General features: G+C 41.3%; 1 protein-coding gene across 1 annotated transcript in view; it reads right to left on the bottom strand.

The window, feature by feature from the left end:
- LOC124799005 (adenylate kinase isoenzyme 5) overlaps nucleotides 1-25,452 on the bottom strand; it is a 466,936-nt gene that overhangs the window by 147,871 nt on the left and 293,613 nt on the right. The gene's annotated exons all lie outside the window — the stretch shown is intronic.

Genomic DNA, 25,452 nt, shown 5'->3' with positions numbered 1-25,452 from the left:
AGTTTAGAAGTTATCGTACTGTGAACATCGTTAACACCGACAGCTATTTGTTCCATCCTGTTTCTTAAATGCTAGGCGACGAAGTTATATTTGTTAACATTGTATTATGTGTATTCTGCGATTGCATTGCGACGGTCCCTCCGCTTATTGTGAGATGGTGCACGTACTAGAAAGTGCTTGGAGGATGGCATTTGCCCACTGCGAAAAAAGCGGATTTGCTCATGGTTTATGATTCATGTAAGAAGTGCGCCGATCGTTCGTTTACCCTTTACGCCGAAAAATATCCTAATAGACGTCTACATCTTCAAACAGTACATATGATATGAAATGGCGTATTACTGCAGTCTGAGCTGCAATTTCCGCTGAAATGCTAGAACGTGTGAAGGAATAGTTTCACGGCAGACTGCAAACTTGTATTGACAATGGTGATGGTCATTTTGAGTGCAAGCTTTGGGGGTACATTGGTTCTTTGCTTGTCAGACTGCACTGGATTACTGTATTCACTTTTGTTAGTCTTTTGTTTGGCCTAGACAACGTAACAGCGTTTAATAACACATCACTGCCGGAGACGTATTAAAAAATCTGTGCAGTGCTGCACGTAAGCAACCATGTGAACTCACATTCGTTTGTGTTACTACATTGAACAAACAACTGTCGGTGTTTAAAACGTTAAAACTAAGATATCTCGTCGATAACTTCCACTAGACCCCTACAACAATCACCACTGACATTCTAATTTAGTCTATTTTGATTGTGATACTGACAATGGGCACTGATGCAATGAAATATTTGTACCTTTCGTAAATAAATAGACATTTGAAAATCATAACACTCAGCATATGGAATGTAAAGGCGGGCCGCTTCTCGCCTTTCCAATCTATGGAATCCGGATACCAATAGCTTCTTCCTTTATCGAAATATCTGTAGTGAAAGTTTTAAGTGATTCACCTTGTAGATGGCAACCATCGCATTCACAGATTTCCGTTTCAGAAGTGTACTAACTAACAATAGTTCGCTTATACAAAAGCTACTACCATCATCACTAGTCACGACATTATTTACCACTAGAAGAGCATGGACGAAAGTTCCGCCTTGGCAATGAAAGCTTATATTTTTCAAATAAAAAAAGCACTTGTTTTTCAATGTAGTCTTTTTTGTAGATCAATGCACTTCGTTCAAGGTTTTTTCAGCAAGTAAAATCCATCGCTGAAATGCGATTAAGGAAGTGTAGTAAAATAACCGTGTACATTTCCCATAACCTGGTCGTTGGACCCTAGACGTTTTGTAACCGTAAATTTCTTTAGTGGAGTGAAGAGGTGGCAGTTAAAGACTGGCAAATATGGGTGAAAGGGTGAATATTGCAACAGTTATTACTCTCAATCTGTCAGTTTCTCCACTGCCAAAGCATGTTTGTAGGCTGTTGTAATGACTTGACGAAACCTGGCGTTCTCTTTAGAAATCTGCGTCTCTTTACACATGGTTTTTCATCGAGTTGATCCACAGTCTAATCCAGGTTACCGGCCGTGACTCTTTTGGCAGCTCAGACTGATAATATCACCATTATTTTAGTCGCCGCTGTGATTTCTCTTTCGTTTCTGGTGTGAAGTAGTTGACCCATATACAGGGTGAGTCACCTAACGTTACCGCTGGATATATTTCGTAAACCACATCAAATACTGACGAATCGATTCCACAGACCGAACGTGAGGAGAGGGGCTAGTGTAATTGGTTAATACAAACCATTAAAAAATGCGCGGAAGTATGTTTTTTAACACAAACCTCCGTTTTTTAAATGGAACACCGTTAGTTTTCTTAGCACATCTGAACATATAAACAAATACGTAATCAGTGCCGTTTGTTGCATTGTAAAATGTTAATTACATCCGGAGATATTGTAACCTAAAGTTGACGCTTGAGTACCACTCCTCCGTTTTCAATTACGGAGTGGAATAGTGTGTGTCCCGACATGTCAGGCCAATAGATGTTCAATGTGGTGGCCATTATTTGCTGCACACAATTGCAATCTCTGGCGTAATGAATGTCGTACATGCCGCAGTACATCTTGTGTAATGTTGCCGCGGGCTGCCACAATACGTTGTTTCACATCCTCTGGGATTGTAGGCACATCACGGTACACATTCTCCTTTAACGCAGCCCACAGAAAGAAGTCCAGAGGTGTAAGATCAGGAGAACGGGCTGGCCAATTTATGCGTCCTCCACGTCCTATGAAACGCCCGTCGAACGTGTACCTCACCCCTCATGGTAATGTAGACGTGCGTCAGTGAAAAAGACCAATAAAAAGGTGTTAGCATGTGGACGTAATGTGCTGTTCCAGTCTCTTCTGTACCTAAGGTCCATCACCGTTCCCTTTGGATCCCTACGTAATTCGGTGCTCTCCGATACACACGATCGAACAGCGGAGGAGTGGTACTCAAGCGTCAACTTTAGGTTACAATATCTCCGGATGTAATTAACATTTTACAATGCAACAAACGGCATTGATTACGTATTTGTTTATATGTTCAGATGTGCTAACAAAACTAACGGAGTTCCATTTAAAAAAACGTAGGTTTGTGTTAAAAAACATACTTCCGTGCATCTTTTTAAGGTTTGTATTAACCAATTACACTAGCCCCTCTCCTCACGTTCGGTCTGTGGAATCGATTCGTCAGTATTTGATGTGGTTTACGAAATATATCCAGCGGTAATGTTAGGTGACTCACCCTGTATAGCCATCCCACAAATCGGCGCAAAAGTTCAGCTGAACTCCTTTTACAATGGTCTCAACATTAGTCAGAGTTTCTTTTTTCCTTTTGTCGAGTGATCTTCTAATGATGGGAGTACATACGTTCCTCATAATTATTTCTTCGTGTAAGACGTACTGCAATCTTTCCGGAGGTGAGTTGATGACATCCGCTGTTAACTACACTTTGAATCGCCGAGTGTCCTATACTATACTGTAATATTCTTCTTTTTTCGCCTGTAGTTGCGGTTGGGACGTTCCCACATGGATCATTTTCAAGAGAAAAACACTCATATTAGGAATCAGCTACCTATTTCTTACCTGTTGAAAATGAAGAACCGAACTCCTTATAAATCATCGCGAATTTTAGCAGAATATTCACCGACGGCAAAGTGACCGAAACATTATATCCATTTGAACGAAAAACAACATCAGTGGACCAGTGCGAAACTTTCTTGTTTTAAGTAATGACAGTATTTGGAATATGTGTAGTCGTTGGGATAAGAGTAGTTGTGGAATGAAGAGGAAACATCTTTAAAAATGAACCGAACGATGTGAAATAATAATCATGAATTTATTATACATCCTTGTATATATGTTTCCATGCATTGTTGCTTGTAATTGACCGTAATATTTGCATTTACCTGTTGCTGAAGAGAAGATTAATAAGAAATAAAAATATAAAATACAAAGAAGTAAATAAATGCGAAATGTGTGGGTTACAACGCAATGGTCGCTTCTTACCTGGTATATCACTAAGACCACAATAACCTCTAACTGTATTTTGAGATTTTAATTGCACTTCGTACTTCAAGTAAGCGCGTTAGACCGTAGAACACGTAAATCACAATCCAATGCGACAATGACAAATATGTTTGTCGCTTCGGAAAGTATATTCGTTTAGACAAGTCAGCTTGTAGGACGGTAAGAGATAATGGACTACTGCAGTGGTCACGGTTATTATTTATGACAATGCCGTATACAAATTATCCAGTTAATAAGTTCTTTAAAAGACATAAAATGGTATTTGTAATAAGATAATATGAATATCTCCATATTCATATTATCTTATTACTCGTAAGTTAATAAGTTATAAAGCTGGGCATCCATGATGCAAAATCTGTATGCAACGTCAGAAGCCGGTTAAGAAAACCTTTCTAACTACATGTCATTCATCCCTGTGCGATTAATATGTGTTGAGGAAAAGTGATGTTGACATGATAAATATACGATAAACCATATAAACAAATATATTCCTCTTAATAACCTGACGCAGCTTGATATCTCAACATGAATAAAGAAAATAAAAGCCAAACTTTATTGATATAAAAATCATTTCTCTACCGGGCCAATTTTCTCCTTGTTCTCTGCATAAGATTTCCAGTGAGGAGATTAGTTTTTAAAATGAATTCAGTGAACTCTGTTACTTATGACGTCTCTTCAAGAAACGTAGTTGTGCGTAAATATTGATCAGTTGGATCCTACAGTAAACTCACGGTAACTGTCACGAAGAGCTTTGTCTGTTCTTTATATGGCATGCTTAGTGCTAGTGAAACGTTTAACTTTCTTTTTGCTTCTTCTTTTTACGACTGCAAGTTCATTCCGCGAACAGAACGTCACGCGTGTGTAAGAGGAAGGGTGGCTGATAATTTATTCCTCTGCTAATTGTGTTACCATTCATGCGTAGGTGCTGAGAGCGACACAATTCAAAAACGACGCTCCTTTTTGTCGAGACCTCTTGGCTGCAAAACCGAGAACTTCGTTTTGGTCCAGTTCTCCGCAAGAGGTAACGAGATTATACTGAAGCGCCTGTTACTTAAAATGTGGTAAAGCTTGGGGCGCAAGTCCGTGACCGCGCCATTGGCCTGGCTACAGCTAGAGTGCAGCCATTCTACGCCGCGGCACTACGAGGGCGAGGGTTGGGGGCCGTCGCCCCTGCCGCCTTTTACCCCCACCCCCGCAAAAAACCCCAGCACTCGTGTGATAATAGGCAGAGCAGAAATGGGGCCGTCCTCCAGGGACTGGAAAGAGGAAAAATCCCCTCCCCCATCCGGGATCGAAACCACGATCTCTAGGGCTGGAGTCTAGTGCTCTGTCCGGCTACATAAAGTGTGCTACACCACAAATTTTTAAGTTTGTTAAAATAAAGTATGTTTTGGGATTGTTGAAATTTCACCAAAAGATAGATTATTCCATCACTTTTGAGGCGTACTTCTGAGGCACATCATTTTCGCTATTTCTCCAGACAACCTTGCAAACATTGGTATATCGCGGTTTGGTAATAGATGTGGTGCCTGCAAAGTTCTCATCCGAAATTCCGGAAGAGCGAGTAATAATATTTCGAAGAAACATCGGATAGTGATAGAATAATGAACAATTTGTTAAAACTTTTTTATTTATATGCTTGGGGTTAATGAAAGGGAGACTGGATTTCGTTTCAAACTTTCTTAAAAGTTATATTCTGCAACCTTTTACTCGCACTGCGAAACTACAACATAAAGGAGTCGGCCGGTGTTAAACATGGTGTATCCCAATTGACAGAGAGAAGTACGCGTGAGGTTTAAATGAAAAAGGAGACTTATTGTGATTGGAGGAAACGAGAGAGTTAGGGGAAAAAATGTTCAAATGTGTGTGAAGTCTTACGGGACTTAACTACTAAGGTCATCAGTCCCTAAGCTTACACACTACTTAACCTAAATTATCGTAAGGACAAAAACACACACCCAGGCCCGAGGGAGGATTCGAACGTCCGCCGGGACCAGCCGCACAGTCCATGACTGCAGCGCTAGACCGCTCGGCTAATCCCGCGCGGCAGAGAGTTTGGACACTCAGAGCAATTTATATATATCATAAAGTCCCTCGCCGTGTTTTTCTATCTGTATGTGAAGGCTAATTTCAGGAACGCATCATCTTGAACAGTTTCCAGCACCAGGCTGGGTCTGCTTGGAACGTAAACCTCACAATCTAATCCTCTTTTCGCACCATCTACCTGTGTTCACTCTGGCCCTCGACTCTGGTCCTCGACTCTTTATTCAACACACTCCTCCACATTTTTTAGTCATCTATCCCTTGGGCTTCCTATTGGTCGTTTCCTTTGCATCTCCATTTCACGCATCTCTTTGGGAATCCCTTACTTTTTCAATCTCTGTAAGTGACATACCATGTCAGCCTACATGTTTCTTTCCTGCCCTGCAAGTGTTCCTCTTTCGCTATTTCCATTGCCCTAGAATTCCTCATCCTATCTCTACTTGTTACTACTGTCCTACTTCTGATGAAGTTCATTTCACATGCCCGTAGTCTACTTACATCTCTCCCATCCATTACCGATGTTTCAGATGCATAGGTCAGTATTTGGATGTAGTAATTTCTATACATTACTTCTTTGCTTTTGTGTGGGACCTCTGTGTACCAAACCAGGCTCCTAACACTTTGCAGAAGTACTTCTGTCTGTCTGCCATGTTCCCTGATCTCTTCCTCATTTCTTCCATTTTCCTCTATCACACTTCCGATGTACTTGATGCTTTCCACTTTCCTCAACTGGCCACTTCCACTTCTTATTCTGCTAATTGGTCAATCTTTCTTTCTAGATGTAACCAGGATCTCACATTTGCTTACATTAACTTTCATTCCATACTGTCACGCAGTTTCTTCCCAAGCGTCCTGCTGTTCCTGCCTCTCCTCCTCCCTATTTCCCCAGATCATCAGTCATCCGTAAATACCACTGATTTTGCCTTCTCCAATTCTGTCTGTCAGCTTATTCACTGTCTCATTAAAGACCACAGAGAAGAGGAGAGCTGACAATAAACTGCCCTGTGTCACTGGAACCAGTCAGTCGTTCCATTTCCCACTTTCGCACAACTCAGACTTCCACAATATATCTCCTCCACTGTGCCTGTTGTCAGTTTTTCCACTCCTTTCTTTTCTAGTGCTTCCCAGACCTTTCTTCTACAGACGCTATTAAATGCCTTTTCTATACCGAGTAAGGCCACCATAAGGTCTTCCCCAAATTCAATGTGGTGCCCCTGGAGCTGCCTCACTGCAAATATGAGGCCAACGGCTGACCTCCCACGTCTGAAGCCATGCTGTTCCTCTCTCAATTTGTTCTCGATCCTTGTTAGGCTTTCCAGGATCTTTTCACATACTTTGGCACAGTGTAGTATCAGTGTGATTCTCTTGTAGTTTCTACCATTCTCCCTACTCCCTTTCTTGAATATAAGGACAATTAGTGCCCTCTTCACCTCTTCTGCAGTCTTTTTTTCATTTCTCACCACCCATATCACATGGTACAGCCTCTGTTTTCCAAAGTCTGCTGCTGCCTTCACCATTTCGACACTTACTTCGTCCACACTTGGTGCCTTCCCTCCTTTCATCTTGTCCAGTGTCATATCCATTTCTTTGCAAGTCAGGTCCTCCCCCCCCCCCCTCCCCATCCGAGTTTACTTCTATCTCCTTCAGCCTATTATCCTTATCTCTAAATCCGTTCGGATGTAGCAAGTGCTGAAAGTACTCCATCCACACTACCACTTTTAAATTGTCCCCATTCCTCTTCTTCTCTTTTAGATTCATCATTAGATTACCTTTTCCGTACAATCTCCTGGTATCTCTCCTTTCTCCCTTTTCTCTCAGTTTCCATACTCTAATTTTCCTTTCCTGGTTCTGTATCTTCTTCCATTCCATCATGATTCTCATGCTCATAACTAGTAGCCAATGGTGACTAGCCAATGCCTCGAGTGGAAGCACCTTTGTGACCATTATATTCGTCTTTGTTTCTCAGTCATAGGGCATGTAATACAACAAGGATACATGTTCTGTGACTTTATAGCTCTCTAGCTTCCGAAACCATGAGGTACCTGTCACAACCACTTCTCTAGCAGAATTCCAGAAATATCTTTCCTTCTTCATTTCCATTTCCCCATCTTTCTACTTACTGCACATTTTCTTACTCTTACTCTGTGAGTTCAACTTTCAGGAACTACTGTAGGGATTTCGATACGGTTTTCATTAATAGACGAGTGAATCTCGAGGATGGCTTGCGTACATAATTTGTTACATTTACACCACACAATCATCGGGCTGTAGGTACTTAATGCCACCCGTGCGAAGTTGGGGCAGGTCACTAGTACAGGATTAATTATAGCAGATTACTTCCTTTTCCGTCATTGTTTTACGCGTAGCAGTATAGCATAAGCAATCTGTTTCAAGTCTTTGCATCAAATGCCTAGGGGTGACAGATCAGATCGTGGGGAACAACTTTTCTTAGAGAGAAAATGTTCGCTGTCGTTTTCCAGCAACTATAGACGGCTTTTATTGATTTCATTGGCTCTGGGGTGACATCTCGCGAACTAGCAGGGTCTACTAACCATGTCTGCCTTATCGGCATACTCCCTACCCAAGTAAATCGCTAAAATGATTTGCAAAAAAAATGTTAAGAATGAGTGTCTCTAAGCAGAGATAGATATTTTAGAAGCGAATTAGGAATTATAATTTTGCTGGACCTACCCTCTGTCATACAGAGTAGCTGACTGGCTTATAGGCAACGCCGCAGAATGCCTACGCCCTGTCGCTTCCCAGAGCAACAAACAATGCAAAAGGCAGCGCCTAGCGTCTCTGACAAAAGTTGTGTGCTGTCACGTGATCTATCACCCCTAGCCGTTTTATGAAAAGACTTTGAAACGCCATTCATACCGTATCCCAGTATAGGTCGAAATTATACAGGTGGAAGAAGATCCTTAAATCGAATACACTCAGAGAAGAAACTGATGGTAGCGCACACTCCGCTGCAGAGTGAAAATCTCATTCTGGAAACATCCCCCAGGCTGTGGCTAAGCCATGTCTCCGCAATATCCTTTCTTTCAGGAGTGCTAGTTCTGCAAGGTTCGCAGGAGAGCTTCTGTAAAGTTTAGAAGGTAGGAGACGAGGTACTGGCAGAAGTAAAGCTATGAGTACCGGGCGTGAGTCGTGCTTCGGTAGCTCAGTTGGTAGAGCACTTGCCCGCGAAAGGCAAAGGTCCCCGAGTTCGTGTCTCGGTCGGGCACACAGTTTTAATCTGCCAGGAAGTTTCATATCAGCGCACACTCCGCTGCAGAGTGAAAATCTCATTCTGGAAACATCCCCCAGGCTGTGGCTAAGCCATGTCTCCGCAATATCCTTTCTTTCAGGAGTGCTAGTTCTGTAAGGTTCGCAGGAGGGCTTCTGTAAAGTTTGGAAGGTAGGAGACGAGGTACTGGCAGAAGTAAAGCTGTGAGTACCGGGCGTGAGTCGTGCTTCGGTAGCTCAGTTGGTAGAGCACTTGCCCGCGAAAGGCAAAGGTCCCGAGTTCGAGTTTCGGTCGGGCACACAGTTTTAATCTCCCAGGAAGTTTCATATCAGCGCACACTCCGCTGCAGAGTGAAAATCTCATTCTGGATATATTTACTACTTTAATCGGTATGAACAACTAACATCACATATCAACAAACTGACATCATAGCAAATGTTTAAAGGGAGGATCGGCAGGCCCAACAAACGCATTATAAAGGCGCATAAAATTTGCCCCTCTCTGTTAAATAATCCCCTTCTTTTTGTTGCACAGTGAGACATGAGGACAGTTTCTATTGAGTTTTCGCACGCCAAAGACTTCGTATAATACTAAAGGTATAAATACGTTGAAGTGAGGGTAGCGATCGCGTCGGTCAGGGGGTAAATCTTTCCCTTTCTGTTCACCGATGACCGTATCTATTGTTTAAATGATCACGGACATTAATACCAAAGTGAATCAATACAAATACAAAGTGAATCAACCACACACTACAAACAAATAAAAAAATATAAAAAAGTAATAGAAAGATTTTAGTTCGCCAATTTTTAGATAAGAAATTGTCTCGAATTGTCCAGTTCATCTTAATCTGTTATCTTACTTAATTATTATTTAATATTTACTACATATTTTGCTGACAATGCAATTTAAAGATCAAGAAGAGTGGTACCTGTATTTTTGTATTTGGTATGAATTGTTGACTTGTGAGTTCATGCATACAATTGTTACTCTAGAAGGGAACTTTCACTATGTTGTCTGCACTGTTATGAAACTCCACGCAAATTAAAACTGTGTACGAGACCGGGACTCGAAGCCGGAACTTTGCTTTTTGGAATGTAGAGGAAAGGTAGTGCCATAGATAGTGCTGCGAGGGCGGAATGAGCCATACCTCGAGAGCTCGTGCGAAATCCTCGGTTCTAGTTTCGGACCACTGCACACTTTTAATCTGCCAGAAAATTTCAGTTCTCACTTTAGTAAGCACGCAATTAAACTTCGCTGTTTCTATATGACGGAACATTGTTCATACTTTTAAAAAATGGAGTGAAACATCAGTACAGTAGCTGTTAAAATTTTCTTTAAAAATTCACTCTGTCTTCCCTCCAATTCGACTTTCGGAATCCAATCAAAACGTGTGCGATATTGCTTTCTCTAAATCTCCACATCAGAAGTCTGCCGCTGACATTAGGAAGGCACAGGATCTTACGAAGTGTCTTATATCTGCCCACGTGTAACCTCAGTAGGCACATTTATGCCCAATTCCAGGTAACGTATCATCTTTTTCTGGCAGCCAGGTCACGAATCTTTTGCTACTCGATAACGTTTCTTCCATGTTTAGCTCCATTACAGCCTTACAAATTTAATAATCTTTTGACCCTACCATTGGATCCCTTAAAAGATGAACTAATACTTTTGGCATTTTTATCAGCAGAATACATTTTATTTTGTTTTCGAAACAGATCCCGATGATACCTACAATACGGTTTTTAACTATGTCCCTCGGCATAAAACATACGCTATGATTTTAGTTCTGTTTGGTAACAGATTTTTGGCTGTGTCCCTTCTGTATCACGCCACCGTCCTCACATTCTAATGAGGTGGTAGAAGATCTCTGCGAAAAGCTACAGCAGCTGATTAACGGCAGAAAGTCGCACAGAAATATTACCGATTGACTGATGAATAATGAGTGAATAGGTGAGAAACTACAGAATTATTTTCCAGTGGGAAACTTTAAGATACCAGATGTGCCAGAGGACATACGTTAGTAGAACTTACCGATAAGGACATATTTGTCGTTAACACTTTCCTCAAGAATGTAATAAATACAAAGCACCATTTCAAAAGAAGTTAACTGTATTATCCTAACTAATAAATAAGCTGTACAGGTCCTAAATCACTTTAGAACTGCAGGTACCACGCGCACGTAACAAGCAGAGTAAAGCTTGAAACGATATTAGAAAAACAGACTCATCAGAATTGTAGTCAAAACTGTAGATTAAAAGAATATTTTAAGAGAATGTAGGTATTCCACTTTAAATTATGCAACAAGGTAACAATCTTAAAAAATGAAATCTATACATATAAAGACCGAAACGGCATGTATTTAACAAAGGTACTTAAGAAAACAGCAAAAGCTGTTGCAACTACAAAGAAAGTGAAAAACTCCATAGTGGAACAAATAAGCTTTTATAGAGAAGGCAAGAGCTTCAAGCTAACGATAATAGGAACATAATAGGATATGTAGAAGTAAAACCATTTGTTACTGTAACAGAGAATGTTGTCCGAAACAAAGTCACTTTGATAAGAAAAACGACTAAAATTAATATGCGCATGAAAAAAAGACAGAAACTATTCTTGAGATGTCATCAGATATGAGAGCAGGCTACACAGTAATTAATAACAGAGAGAGAGAAAATTATACAACTGTTCGAAGATTTCAGTAATTGTTTTATAGTTTAAGAAACGCTTGAGAACCACAGTTAGTAAATAATGAAACAAAAAACGTTCCGAAGGTAAAGTCATATGAGGTGTACGAAGCAGTCCTAATACTGCAGTTTTTTTGCATCACAAGCACGACAGATAAGATATAAAAAACAATACGTTTATCAGTCTCTACGGATAATGTTCTAAAATCATTACCAATCACATGCATGGTAACAGCATTAATGGTCTCTGGTGGCCATTCTTCGTCATAGATCGTTGTAATTTTTTTCATTTGTACACCAGAACGTGGTATACACACGCACGTAATTACATCCATTTCGTATCGTTACTTCCATATGCTTAAATCTACTTCTGTCTTGGTCAGTTAGGACAGATTATACACAACTTCCTACCTGTATTTAAGTATATGTTATCCAAACGCTAAATGAATACCGTCCCAAACCTAAAGTTATCACAAATTGGGACTATGACTCACATTCAAAATACTGCTACAGCTTCCGTCACTTCTTCCTGGGCAGACTCCTCTCTTCTGCCGGCCGCTGTGGCCGAACGGTTCTAGACACTTCAGTCTGAAACCGCGCGACCGCTACGGTTGCAGGTTCGAATCCTGCCTCGGGCGTGGATGTATGTGATGTCCTTAGGTTAGTTACATTTAAGTAGTTCTAGGGGACTGATGACCTCAGATGTTAAGTCCTATAGTGCTCAGAGCCATTTGAACAATTTTTTTGATTCAGTTAAATAAATCAAATACGTCCACGCATAGATAGCAAATAAACGGTATTCTGCTGCACCACTTAAGCACGCAGAGTAAAGTTAAGCGGAAGCACTTTTCTTTCTTTCTTTCTTTTTTTACAACTACTTTACATATCAGAGAAGCCTCCGAACCCCTCGTTCTCTGAAGAGTCGTGGACTCCAACCATTTAGCGTCTAGTCGTAGTTTCTCTTTCCGTAGATGCTAACGACAGTAGCACGTGAACATTCGGCCAGCTTCGCCATTTTAGTGATACTCGTTCATAGGCTCTGCGTAATAATAACCTGCCCTTTGTCAGTAGTCGCTTATCTCAATTGATTTCCCCAATTGCAGCCCATATTTTCAATAGGCTGATCCCGTGTCATGTCTGCTCCGCTTACATACTTTTGTTACAGAGTCACGTGCCCCCAGCGCCAGAAGGCGGCATTCGACGTCACGTTGCCCAGTGATCATAATGTTTTCGCTGTTCAGTGTACAATTATTATTAAAATCTGAGGCATCTATACTTCGTTAAGGGGATGGCGGCACGTTATATTTGGCGGAACGGAGAAGGAACGAACTATCTCTTTCCACACCCGAACCGATCCTTGGATCCACATCGGTCCCGAGGTTCGAGCTGGTTCTACCGGCCGATTGTCGGAGCTAACATCACCCCAGGTTTCTGCTAATTTCCATCGGCAAAATTTCTCACCTTGGTTTTGATGATTGTCGTCGGCGATGTTTAATTGTTACCTCTGTAGGACATTTCTGGTACCAGCGCACCACATACGTGCGACTGGGGTGTTCACAGCTACTACGTAATGGATACCACACAACGTGTGCGGCCCAACATCTCAGGGCGATTCGCCACGGAAAGAGCTTGACGCATGAGAAATTGCGAGCAGCAGGTACATCTAATTCAGCTCGTACTCCAGTGATAGTGGTCTGTACCTATCCTCCCATAACTGATAGGAAAAATGATGCCACCATAGCTACCTAGATCGATTGGCTCCGTATTCACGTAATTTAGCAATCTCGGTCACGCGGCTAGTGTATAAGTAGGACACCGCGATGGTTGATTACCACTAACTACCCTCCAGGGCACAAGTATGGGGCCGAGGGTGAATTGTGATGCCGCCCCAACCCAGCGGCAGGCGTCAGCCCGTGGCCAGCGTGAATGTTTCAGAGCTAATAGTATTACCGGGAAAGGAGTGCAGGCCGCACGCCACGCAGTAATTAGAGCCCTCCAGCGCGACCCGACGTTGTTTCCATGACGAGGTTATTTGTTATGACTATCGACTATCGATAAGTCTCCGTCGGCCACTCTCCGCACTCCTAAGCTGTCGCCACGGCACCCACCTGTGTGTAGTCAATCCATCGTCTCTTTTCAAAGCACATTCCAACGAAAAGCATACTGGTTTATATTTTACAGCCTTTGTTTGGAATGTCCCGTTATGTCGGAAACAATGGCCGTCACAGACGCACCTTTAACGCTTTCTTCACTATTGTGCTTTTTTCATATTAACTGTACTTTTCAACGGGTACAGTAGGCCATCAAAAGAAAGCCTCCTTTTTCCCTCCATGTTGATTCGTATTAGGCGGACGTATAAGATAGCTATTATTTACCTGCCAAATGTTGATGGTGTTGAGACAACAACCAGCCACAAATTTATTTTAAGTTCCTTTATTCAAAAGGTACCGTTACCGGTTTCAAACCATTACAATTCATCCTCAGACGGCTTTCATGCTTTCATTAGAACATGTGGTGCATTTTTTACTGATTAGCTGTCGTAAAAATATAAATAATACATAATTATAAGCTCTTCACACAGATGGTTGTGTTACAGATTTGCGATGGGATGGGACTCACGTGAAATGCCGGTTTGGAGTACTTGTTTTCATAGTTTTCATCCAGCAGACGGCGTTCGTAGTTTTCGCTGCATTCCCATCATTGTTTAATTGAGCGCTTCAGATTTGTCACTGAATACATTTCCACCACGTTTCTGCCGTTTCACACGTAAATTTGTATCTCTGACCACTTCATATTAGTCACAGAACGGACTTGCATCGCATGTTTTGATAGACACTAAGTGTTTACAAATTCATGACAATGATACTATGATATATCGTAACATTACAAAGATGGCCCATGCTTGGAAAAAGATCATGTATTCACTCATATAACTGAAACGCCTTTTACAACAGTACAGAGAGACACTGATTTTGTGAATATTAGAGTGAATACTGCTACACTAATTATAAAGATGTTCCATGTCAAAGTTCCATATATATATATATATATATATATATATATATATATATATATATATATATATATATATATATATATGGGTATTCAGTGACAAATCTGAAGCGCTCAATTATACAAGTTTAAGTGTGCAATGATGGGAATGTAGAAAACTACGAACGCCGTCTGCTAGATGAGAACTATGATAACAAGTACTCCAAACCGGCATTTCACGTAAGTCACATCCCAATGCAAATCTGTAACGCAACCATCTGTGTGACGTGCTTATAATTATGTGTTATTTATATTTTAGGACAACTAATCAGTAAAAAATGCACCACATGTTCTAATGAAAGCATGAAAGCCGTCTGGCGATGAATTGTAGTGCTTCGAAACCGGTAACGGTACCTTTTGAATAAAGGAACTTAAAATAAATTTGTTGCTGGTTTCTGTCTCAACACCATCAAAATTTGTCTTCAAATAGCAGTCACGGCCTCCAACCATGTCATCATATGACAAAGTTGCATGTTATTTACCTGATTTCTAGTGAAACCCTTACCTACAAATTGCATTCTCCGACGATACAATATGTGATATTTTAAAAAAAAATTAAATTCTTCACACAAATGGTGATGAGTACACTGGAATATCGCTGTCTCTACACCATCCTTCTTGAGTCAATGCGGAAGGTATGGATGTTCGATGATCACCATATTTATAAAATTTCTGTGTTGGCAGTTTGAATCATCGCCAGTGAACTCTTTCAAACATAGTAACATCCATGTTACAAACATAATATCGATCTCTGGCGTTGACAAAAAAACTGGGCTACTTGCCACTATAGTCAATTGCTTACTTCGCCATTTAAATGAAACTTTTTCTGAATACTTTCTAGCATACCAGCGCAACACATTTTGAGATTTGCAAGACTTGGCCATGAGAGAGGGGAGGGAGCTGTAGTACATTTCAACTAACTAGGCAGGATCATTGACTATGGTAGCAGCTAATCTTGGACTAACGCCTTTTGTTGTTCATTCAGTTTGTGTCTTCGTGAAGTCAGGCAGTGTGTACCATTATTGTTTGGAATGCTTTTTGTAATTACTAAAAACGATATTACGAATTATGTGAACACATTTTTGTTTGTGGTGCAACAGATTACATTTGATCCAGGTAAGTATAACTACTTACACTGAGATGACAAAAGTCATGGGATAACGATATACACAAATAGAGATGGTGGTAGTATCGCGTACAAAAAGTACAAAAGGTATAAAAGGGCAGTACACTGACAGAGCTGTCATTTGTACTGAGGTTATTCGTCTGAAAAGGTTCCCGATATGAATATAGCCGCTAAACGGGAATTAACAGACTTTGAACATGGAATGGTAGCTGGAGCTAGACGCACGGGGCATTCCATTTTGAAAATCGTTAGGGGATTCAATACTCCGAAATACACAGTGTCAAGAGCGCGCCGAGAATACCAAATTTCAGACATTACCTCTCACCATGGATAACGCAGTGGCCGATGGCCTTCACTTAACGACCGAGAGCAGAGCCGTTTGCATAGAGTATTCAGTGGTAACAGACACGCAACACTGCGTGAAATAACCACCGAAATCAATGCAGGACGTAGGACGAACGTATCCGTTAGAACAGTGCTGTGGAATTTGGCGTTAATGGGCTATGGCAGCAGATGACCAAAGAGAGTGCCTTGCTAACAGCATAACATCGCCTGCAGCGCCTCTCCTGGGCTCGAGAGGATACCGTTTGTACCCTAGACGACTGGAAAACCGTGGCCCGACCAGATGAGTCCCGATTTTAGTTGGTAAGAGCTGATGGTAGGGTTCGAGTGTGGCGCAGATGCCACGAAACCATGGACCCAAGTTGTGAACGAGGTACTGTGCAACCTAGTGGTGTCTGCATAATGGTGTGGGCTACGTTTAGATGGAGTGCACTGCGTCCTCTGGTCCAACTGAACCGATCATTGACTTGAAATGGTTATGTCGGCTACTTGCAGACCATTTGCACCCATTCATGGACTTCATTTTTCCAAACATCGGTGGAATTTTTATGGATGACAGTGCGCCATGTCACCAGGCCACAACTGTTCGCGATTGGTTTGAAGAACATTCCAGACATTTCGAACGAATGATTTGTCCGCGCAGATCGCCCGACATCCCATCGAACATTTATGGGACATAATCGAGAGGTCACTTCATGCACAAAATCTTACACCGGCAACACTATCGCAGTTATGGACGGCTGCAGATGCATGGCTCGGTATTTCTGCAGCAGACTTCCAACAACATGTTGAGTCCATTCCACGTCGAGTTGCTGCATTACGCCTGGCAAAAAGACGTCCGACACGATATTAGAAGGTATCCCACGACTCTAATCACCTCAGTGTATATAAAGAAAGCACTATATCCACATTTAAGCTTTTCAGAACATTGTGTTCTGTCAGTTCTCGAATAATTTTGCTCTTTTCGTTTGATACTTTGAAAAATAATTATTATGAATAATGAACACTTTCAATACTCATTTTCACACGGTTTTTGTTAATTCTAAAGACCGTTATGTAATTATGCGGCATTGCAGGAACATAGTATTCTCTGACGAGTGATGTCAGCGAGTTGCTGATACTACTTTTTGTAACATTTATATTGTTACGTAAGGCTTTACGAAAACCTAAGAAAATTCCGACCACTAGAGTACTCAAATGTGGAGTGATCAATGAGCGAATTGCTTTATACTTCGGTCATTAGTAGAACTACCGGCAGATAAGTAAAAAGCATCGATATCTGTTCCTTGGGTTTCCCATTCATACTTCCAGCTAAAATGTATAGTACTGGATATCCATTAAAATTGTCCTTTGAATTTTCTCATTATGAGAGCTATGAAGGGCGATCTGTTTTAATGTTAAAAATCATTTTAAAGATAAGATCGTACAAGATATTTTTTTATTCAAAGCAACCGGTTTCAACAGTCTTGGCTGTCATCTTCAGGTCTTAAACATTTTTTGATAGGAAAACATTGTCATTGTACACGGGGTTCAGCATAAAATGAACATGTTTTACTACCAAAAATGCGTAAGACCTGAAGATGATAGCTAGGAATGTTGAAACCGATGTATCTGACCTGTTGAAACCACTCCCCTCGTAAGAACTCACAAACAGGCATTCTTCTAGACTTGGTAATGGTGAGAAAGGTATTCAGTCAGGGCGTCCCCACTCCGCCAAATGCCGTACAGGCGACAAGTGTTAATACTATTCATACAAAGAATGGCAAGGAACCCTCCCTCGCGGCGACATATGTAGGGAAACGAGTACGCTTCGGATAATTTCATGCTGCTCTCGGTAATGACTGACACGACATTAGCCGTTTGTCCCCATATCAAGGGAAGGTGTGGACGACGGATATTAGTCTATAAAACCCCTACGTTTTTTTAACAGACCCTCGGCGTTAGTCCTAAAGGCATCGATGTGATGGTAGATTTCCCTGATGTAGAACTTTACATTTTCGTCTTTCCCTTCTCCTTTGGTAGCACTGGTAGGATTTTACGTCCCGCGGGACTTGGATATTATATTTAGTCCCTGTGCAGCACCTACGAACTTATTGTACAGTTGTGTATGCTCAAAGACAAAAAAATATATACGAGTAACTACTAAACCTCAACGTTTTTTCCTTGTGATTTTTCCCTTTTTCACAAATTTCCCTCAGTTAGCGGAATATAATGCAGCTGTCCTTACCACGGAACATAGAGCCACCTCGGCGTCAGCATTGACCTTACAGCAGACAGGTGTTGACCGCTCGCAACGCCTAAAGGTTACGCACAGGCGTTCCGTTCATAACATCGATTACTAGGTCTGAATGCACTTACAAGTCGTTATTCAAGCTCAGTCGAGATTCGTGATTTCCATACTAGGAAGGTGGTGAAATGGTTATCAGTGTCGTCAAATTCTCGAGTGCCAGAGAGTCCTACCAAGATTTTATCCCCTACCATTATGTCTGAAAATACATATTTTTGGCAGTTATGTTTAACGCACACATTGCGAAATACTTCAGTACCCACAAAAAACTTGTTGATAAGGCACTTTCGCAATCAAAACCCGTTAACAAGCAAGAAAGGTGCCAGTAACTGAAAGTAAGGCCACATGTTTCGCGCTCATATTTCTCATAATCGTTCGTGAAACCCTCGCTAGCTGGTGACCTGTTGCGCTATTCTGGTGTACTCTAGGGAAACATTTACAAACTTAGCATACCTTTGCTACAGTGGATACAAATGCCAGTGCCAGAAACAACAGAGTGTCTTTTATACTATCAAAACAAATCAGACGTCAATTACTGACTATCAAAGCATAAATACAAAGATGGTGATTCGAGAGTGAAGGTTCAGATACATTGTTAATTACGCCCCATAAACCACTGCTAAATGGAGCAAACCGTCATTTTAAGGCGCAGCCTTAAGCCTAGCAAATACCTGTTTGAAAAATGTCTCACGATATTAACACTTCTAAAAAGTTTATTTAAATCAGTGATGAAAATATTCGAAATGCTCCCTAACAATTTAAATTTTCTAATACAGACTGAAAAATATATTTTAATCTATCTTTCGGGATGGTTCCACCTCAAAGACTTTAACTAAGTGCCACGCCTGTCAAAGATAACCGAATCTCAGTCAAGGCATCCCGTCACTCTGAAGTACAGCGTAACCGAACGAGTGGGAGCAGAAAATTGAAACCTGTTTAAGAGGAGTGGTAAAAAGAGCATAGACGCTTATATAGTAGAAGTCACGGAAAGTCGTGATCACAGTGCTAAACAGATAGAATACAAATAGGAAGGGCATGCCAAGGCCACAAGGTGCGACAAAAATATTCAATTTTAGATAGCAAAAAATAACGTTGCCACATCGTTATCATAATAGCAAATCTACCACAGTAAAAAGCTTTTTGTTGTTCTGCTGATGAAAAGGTGTATATGACCAGTGGACTGGTTGGCTAATTGCAGATATCATACCAAACTTAAAGTTTGTACATTGTCTTACGCTGCCACAGAATTATGCTTTTTTATTGGAGGCTGGTTGTAGATTGTTTGATTTCTTGACAGATAAACTAACTATACTTTTTTATTCTCTTGAAATTAATATTTTTATGCTTCCGGGATTAATAAGCTCTTGGAGATACTTATTCTTTATCACTGACTGAAATTAGGTGTGTCGTTCTTGCTGCAGGTTACTGTACTACATATCCATCTGTTTGTAAATCCGTTGTCCAAACTAATACAAACAATATGATCAGCACTCATTACGCGCCAAACAATTTAACTTGGTCCAGGCACTTTTCTGTGTTCGAAATGATGACGTGGACAGTAGTGTGAATTATCATTTCTAGTTATCGTCTAGTAGACGTAGCTAACACATTATCTCAGAATTACATACAGTGTTCCTTTCCCGACTGAAAGAATTTTAATAAAATACAGACTCTCTCTCCCACAAGTCAGGCGCATTTTCTCTGGAGTTTAAGCAAATATTAGCAGATATTTGCAACTTGGTTTTTGCAATGTATAGCTAGAGTCCTCTTCAATGCGACGCCCACTGTCTACGGAAAGGGTCGTATGAAAGACTTGATGAGCAGTATTTGTTTAGCCTGACACACGCTACATGCTGCAAAAAGCAAATTGCGGATATTTGCCATAAAACATGAGAAAATGCGCCTGACGACTCAAAGGTGACACATCCTGTATAAAACGAGAATTCAGAAGTGTCGATGATAATAGCCTGTCTTTGCTGAAATAGTATGCAACCTTGTTAGTTTTTTATATAGAAGTAATCGATTGGACTATGTGGCCTGGAGGAAGGAAAGGAAGAAGGTACAGAGATACAGAGGAGTTCTACCATACACTGCAAGCGTAAATGGACCAAACCAATAATGCAGAACATTTAATTCTGGTACAAGACTTACAGGCAAGAGTAGGGATATGGAAATTGAAAACGTGGTAGAAAAATATAGAGAAGCAGGAACAATTGTATAAGATTTAGAGATAACAAACACATTTTTCCGTTAAAAAAAAAGTCACAGGGGACGTGACCATTCTGTACTTGTTACTAGAATGATTCTTTGGGTAATGTGGAAGAGAAACAGTATAAAGAAAAAAATATGAGAAAGATAATGAGAACTTTAAGACAGGACTACTACCGGATTATAGTATAAGAGATATATATCAAAGACGAATGGATAAATATAGATTAGAAACCCTGACAGCAGAAGACATAGATATAGAATGTAAAAACATTAAACGCTCCATTATAAGAACAGCTACAGATGTATTGGGGAAAAGCAGAACAAATAAAAATAAGACAGGGTTAAGAATATGGAATACAGAAATAAAAAGGGCTCTAAGAGAAAAACAAAAAGCTTTCTTGAATTTAATAGAGAGAGCCTCAGAAGAATCAAGCAACAAATACAGGCAACAATGAAACAAAGCAAAGGTAATAATAAGAAATGTACATAGTGAAAGCTGGAATAGGTTTGTCACCCAAATAAAGAATTATGTGCATGGACGTATGGACTTCTCTGATGAATTGGTGAGTAACCTGAATAAGGCGGAGAGAGCTACTGTGAATACGGTTATAATAGAAATTCAGCACTGGGTGAAACACTATAAAAATATTTGGTGCAATGAAAATCAGCGTACAGAAGCAGATAAGATGATGGAAAAAAGACCTATATAACATAACTATAGAAGAGTTGAAGAAGCATTAAGGAAAACAATAAAACAGAAAGGCCCCACTTTCGAAGCAGTTACTATGGAACTGCTAAAATACGGAAGAATGAATACTTACCAAATATCGATTTCTGCATTTGATAAATATGTGCTGGCTTGGAAACAGGATACCAAAGCAGTGGAGAGTAGCAAATATAATATCAATCATCAAGAAAGAAGATAGGCCCACCGCAAAAAATTACAGCGGAACCAGTATCTTTGACACAGGATACAAAATATACGCTTAGATACTTAATGCTCGTTTGCAACGAATAGCAGAGGCCAGGCTCCCTGAAGTTCGAAATGGGTTTAGGAAAGAAAGAGCTTGCTCAGATAACATACAAACAATAAACAGAATATTGGAGAAGTGGAGGAATAAAACATTTCGACATCATTGACGAGCCTAAACATTATTGTCACTGCCCTCCGCGCCGTTGGATGCCGCCTGGTAGCGTTGCGGGTACGTGACGCAGCAACAAAAGTAGAGCAGACACGAACGTGGGATCTCCCTAGAGAAGATTGGGCCGCAAACGGGGAAATCCATTGAGAAAAGCGATTTTGACAAAGCGCAGATTATTATTACACAGAGCCTCTCAACGACTATCTCGAAAACGGCGAAGCTGGTCGAATGTTCACGTGCTACTGTCGTAAAGATCTACGGAAAGAGGTAGAAGAACAGTGATAGGCGCTAAATAATTGGACGTCCACGACTCTTCATAGAACGTTGGATTAGGACGCCTGTCAGCTCCGTAAAGTAGGACACATGGTGTTCTGTTGCACATCTGCTGAAAGAGCACAATGCTGGTGCACGTAAAAGTGTTTCGGAGCACACCGTTCATCGTACATTGTTGAACATGGAGATCCGCAGCAGACCATCCCTACGTGTTCACATGTTGTCCTTACGACATCGTCAGTTACACACGGGACCATCGGATTCTACAGTCGATCAATGGAAACGTGTCGGCTCTTCTAATGAATCATATTTTTGCTACACTAGGTCGCTGGTCGCCTACACAAACGCCGTCGTCGACGTGAACGGCGGTTGGAAACGTACAGCGCGCCACGGACGCAGGCTGGTGGGAGCAGTATATCATGGTATGGAAGACATTCTCCTGTAGTTGCATGGGACCTGTGGTAAAAATCGAAGACACGCCAAAAGCTTCGAACCACCTCTATCCCTTCATGTCTGATGTCTTCCAAGAAGGCGATGTCATCTTTCATCTGTATAATTGCCCGTGTCTTGGAGCCAGAACCGTGCTGCAGTGGTTTGAGGAGCATTATAGTGAACTCACCTTGGTGTCTCGGCGAACAGTTTCGCCTGATGTAAATCGTATGGGATCCATTTGGGTCGCTATCGGGCGCCATCACCGCGTTCGCAAATTAGCAGTCGGTTATTTACGCGAATTACATGTCCTCTGCGTAGACATCTAATGCCATATACCTCCACAAACTACCAACAGACTTCAGGATCACTGATACGAAGAATCTGTGATGTATTTTGTTCCAGTGACGAACAAAGAAGCTATTAAGCAGGTAGCCATGATGTTTTGGCTCGTCAATGCGTATCTCGTTCGTACTTTTGAAAAGGTGCTCGACAAGGTATATAGAAATATACTACGGGAATATCGTCTAAACGATGGAGACATTTTAACTACCTCACGCTGTCAATTTTATTCATTTATTACACTATTCATATAAATTAAATTACTACCCAGTTTCGGCTTTAGGCCAATTAAGATGTCCGCAGTATAACACCAAAGGCTCTATAAATAGGTAAGACGTATTGTAGCTTTCATACGAAGAAATCCACTAATAGCCAAAATAACAATATATAAAAGCTAATTAAAATACTCTCACTTTATCTACCTTGGGTATGATATATCTTTTGATGAAAATAGAGATACAGATATTAAATTATGATATGAGGCATCGTAAGAAGAACGTCAAAAAACAAACCTCTAAAGGACACCGAGCTCAAGTTCTATAATGTAATGGCTGACCCCACGCTGCTTTATGAAAGTGAGTCATGGACAATGAGAGATAAAACTCGCGTTCAGGCAGCGGAAGTGAAATTTCTGAGGTTTGTGGAAGACTTTTCTAAACGAGATCGATTTAGAAATGAAGATATTAGAGACGAGTTGAAAATATATAATCTGGATGATAAAGCACAACAACATAAAACAATCGAAAGACTATCTAGAAAGTACGAGACTACCAATAGTAGCAAGCAGATAAAACCCAGTCGGAAGAGTAAGTGTGAGAAGACCAATGAATACATGGGAATAAATTCTATGAAGTCGGAAAAGATCACGCTGGCCTGATGTTTGTTGGGAAGAAGAAGAAAAAGAAGAAATTCTGCGACCATGATAAGTGTTACGAATGTGTGAATGATTAGTGTTTGGAGGTAAAAATAATGTCGGAGGAAATTATGTAATTTATTCTGTCGAGGCTCATCCTCCTCCAACTACTGTTCGCTGAAAGAAACTGGTACAGTGTATAAATCCACTATGTGCGCCAAGCGGGTACACTGAGCACTGCTTCTATTGAGCTTGCGCTGCGGGAGTGTATACAGCGCAGGCGCTGATACTGAAACTTCAGTCCTTGCTGACATGCTTCTCATGTGACTGACGACCATGCGGAAGTTCTTTTACTTCCTACCTACCGTAGAAATATCTAAAGGTAGCTTGGATGTCGAAGCATTGTCCTTTGTATTAAATGAACAGCGATACCTTCAAGATAGAAAACTGGAATCAGCATATTTAATCTCGCTGTTAGTGTAACAATATTGAGCAAGATCTATCACCAACGTTGATGCGTCATAATATCATTTTATTGTTTGGCTATTCATGCCTTATGGAGCGCCATAGAACTAGCATTTGCGTGTCAGATGACAATATTAAGGGTGGTTATTCCATAAAAAAACGCAAAATTTGCTTTGTTCTTTCAAGTAAGCAAAATTCAGCTCTTCCTAAGATATGGGATTCTGGTCATTTGACAACCAACCGAGACTACCAGCATAACAGATATGCAAGAAGATGCTCTATTACTTTTTACAGCCCTGTAACTGAATGCACGGCTGTGGATTCGTTATCCGCTTCTCCCTATTATCCCTGTATTTTTCAGATGGCAGACACACACACATCAAAAAAAGTTTTGCATCATCTCGGTTCCGAGAGTTCCGGAGCCTGTACAGAAAATTGGAATAGAGATCAACAAAAACATCATTTCCGCCCTTTTTATTGCTCATGAAAACCACACATTGCATGTTGTACCACTATACAGTGAGACCTCCAAAGGTGGTGGTCCAGATTGCTGTGCTCAGCGGTACCTCTAATGCCCAGTAGCACGTCCTCTTGCATTAATGCATGCCGTATTCGTCGTGGCATACCATCCACGAGTTCATCAAGGCACTTGGTCCACATTGTCCCACTCCTCAATGGCCATTCGGCGTAGATCCCTCATAGTGTTTGGTGGGTCACGTCGTTCTTAAACAGCCCTTTTCAGTCTATCCCAGGCATGTTCGATAGGGGGTCTTGTCTGAAGAACATGCTGGCCACTCTAGTCGAGCCATGTCGTTATCATGAAGGAAGTCATTCGCAAGATGTGCACGATGGGGGTACAAATTGTCGTCCATGAAGACGAATGCCTCACCAATATGCTGCCGATATGGTTGCCCTATCGGTCGGAGGATGGCATCCGCGTATCGTACAGTCGTTACAGCGCCTTTCATTACCACCAGCGGCGTACGTCGGCCCCACATAATGCCACCCCAAAACAGCAGGGAACCTCCACCTCGCTGCACTCGCTGGACAGTGTGTCTAAGGCGTTCAGCCTGACAGGGTTGCCTCCAAACACGTCTCCGACGATTGTCTGGTTCAAGGCATATGCGACACTCATCGGTAAAGAGAACGTGATGCCAATCCTGAGCGGTCCATTCGGCAAGTTGTTGGGCCGTGTCGTGGTTGCAAGGATGGACCTCGCCGTGGACGTCAGGAGTGAAGTTGCGCATCATTCAGCCTATTGCGCACAGATTGAGTCGTAACACGACGTCCAATGGCTGCACGAAAAGCATTATTCAACATGATGGCATTGCCGTCAGGGTTCCTCCGAGCCTTAATCTGTAGGTAGCGATCATCCACTGCAGTAATAGCCCTTGGGCGCTCGGCCACTCCGGCCGGCGCGAGGCATGTCATCTACAGTTCCATTTCTCTGTATCTCCTCTATGTTCACTC

The sequence above is a fragment of the Schistocerca piceifrons genome, chromosome 5 (genome assembly GCF_021461385.2).
Source record: "Schistocerca piceifrons isolate TAMUIC-IGC-003096 chromosome 5, iqSchPice1.1, whole genome shotgun sequence".
In the NCBI taxonomy this organism is placed as follows: Eukaryota; Metazoa; Arthropoda; class Insecta; order Orthoptera; family Acrididae; genus Schistocerca; species Schistocerca piceifrons.
The sequence above is the reverse complement of the archived record's forward strand: the minus strand, read 5'-3'. Positions and strand labels throughout refer to the sequence as shown.